Here is a 2,309-nt window from a genome sequence, read left to right as displayed (position 1 = left end):
ACCTTAAAAAGAGTGAATCAAAAGGTAGTGACCGATTTGAAAACCATCTTTGAACAGAGGGGTTCAGAAAGCCATTAAGGACTCTTTAAATTTTCATGTGGGGTCGGACCCCCAATAGGTGTATCGATGGACTAATTCCACCTGGGCGTTTTCTGCCACTAATTGGGTTCCGCACTGGGTCCTAGTTTTTTTTTTTCACATTTCCCTTCCAAATTTGGTTTGCTACTTTGCAAATTAAACCAAATCGTGTTGTGATGCGCGCAGCTTAAAATATTAATTAAATTTTACACATTTTTAAACAAAGATGTTAAAAATACCCATAAATTAAGACCCGCCCGGTCTACAGATTAACCTCTATTTTTAGTGCTTGCACTAAAGATTATGAGGTTTTCGGCCATATAGCTAACCATAAGACTTTCTATTTTAAAGCCCGCTGCAATGGCCTACCCAACGCTGACCTTTTCCTGCAACCTGCCAACGGAACGCAACGCCTGTAACGCCGCTCCCACCATCAAGTTCGGAGCTGGATTTGAAGACCATGAGGTTATCCTCGGGAAAGCCCCGTTTGTGGTAATGAAGATCAATGCTCTAGAAATGCAAGAGATGTCTGCAGAATTCAGTTTGAATTGCCTCCAGGACTTCCCTGCCTGCAAGAAGGCTAAAGTTGTTGTCATCAAGCCTGCTATCCCTGCTACTGCTAAGGGAAAAGAAGTGATGGTCACTGAAGGATTAACTGTTCTATTAACTGTTCTGCCACCTGTGTTTGAGATCGGGTCAAGCTCAAGGACTGTACCATTGACCCGAACTCAAAGGAGGAACCACTATAGAAGATTTCATAGGGCCATTAAAGTCAAGACTTTTGAAAACACACCCGTTGAGGGAGAGCCTCACCAAGTTGAGGAGGTATTGCCGGAAAAGTAGATTCCATCCTCTGACAGATACTGATGGATATGAGAGTATCTGAAAGATTGTTGCTGCATTACCATCACTTCATGGACATGGTGAGGAGGGAAAAAAATTCATCCCCATCACCCGAGTTAGTGCAGTCTTCAGAAGGCTTGCTACTAAGGAGGGATGTTTTGTTAGTGAATTACTTAAACGAGTGGGACATGCAATTTCCCCTCATATGAAAAATGAAATTTTGAAGGATGTTAAGTCCACTAGAAAGTCTCATAAGTCGACTATAAAGTCACCTACCCGTGTTCCCGTCTGGTTCCGTTTGAAAAACCGAGTGGATACTGCTATAATCACCACCGACCATACCATAACCAGGACCATAGGTCGCTAACCGATTAAGTCAAGACTGGGTCCGAGAAGTTTACCCGTCATTCTTGCAATCACGTAAAGAAAGATAAGATGATTACCTGACACTGTAGCCGGTCTACACCACGTGGAGCATACCTTCCGTCGACATACCGATGTCTCTATTAAGACATTTAAGAAATTCCATCACGAGACATCATCGTCGAAAAAGAAGAGGGTATGGGAACCCAAGGTCGCTGCACCGACACAGCTCAGTAAGCCTGCAGGGCAGGAAGTAAAACCAGTGCCTGAAATATCTAACATCATCGTGATAATAGCCAGCGAGATGGAGGAATAAGTAGAGGATATCCACCAAGGTCCTTCAGATCTTAAAGCTATCAAGAAGTCAATAATCGAAGAAAAGGTTAGTTGAGAAACTCAGGATTGAGATTTCTAAGTTAGCTCGAGAACACGGAGTTTCCGTCAATAGTTACAACAAGGATTTTGATTACAGTGATTATCTGGAGGAGGATTTCATGGATGTCCATGTGATCGAAGAACCCAGACCTACCACATCTGCGCGCGAGGCTCAACCTCACACTGAAGAGAACGCCATAGATGAGCTGCGTAAAGTTATCCTCTTAAGGGATGAGCAATTTTTTCTACTGGAGAAAAGAATAGAAGAGATGACTGGAACTATGACCGCCACGGCCACCATTCAGGGGCAATCACAAGCACCAAGGTTGGCTTCTTCAAAGATTAATCAGCCAAAAATCATACACATCACAGATGAAAGAAGGGAGGCTACTTCGATAGACAAAGAAGAACAACCAAAGAAGGATTCTCCGTTAGGTTCCATGCCAGAAAAAGAGTTAAAGCAATTGGTTGAACAAGTACGGGATGCCTTAGCCCAGTCTAAGGGCGGTGCAGGAATTCTAAAGGGTAGACCTTACCCGGAGGAGTTCGATGCCGTCCCCTTCCCCAAGGGTTTTGTGGCCCCAAACTTTAAGATATTCGATGGGACTGGAAATCCCAGACAACACATAGCACATTTTCGAGCCAGTTGT

At 43.8% G+C, this 2,309-nt stretch overlaps 1 pseudogene; it reads left to right on the top strand.

Moving 5' to 3' along the window:
- The first annotated feature begins 573 nt into the window (after positions 1 to 573).
- The window catches only part of LOC110031249, a 10,283-nt pseudogene continuing 8,547 nt past the window's right edge, over positions 574 to 2,309 (top strand).

The sequence above is a fragment of the Phalaenopsis equestris genome, unplaced genomic scaffold (assembly GCF_001263595.1).
Source record: "Phalaenopsis equestris unplaced genomic scaffold, ASM126359v1 Scaffold000799, whole genome shotgun sequence".
Taxonomy (NCBI): Eukaryota; Viridiplantae; Streptophyta; class Magnoliopsida; order Asparagales; family Orchidaceae; genus Phalaenopsis; species Phalaenopsis equestris.
Note: the sequence above shows the minus strand (reverse complement) of the source record. Positions and strands in the feature narration are given on the sequence as shown.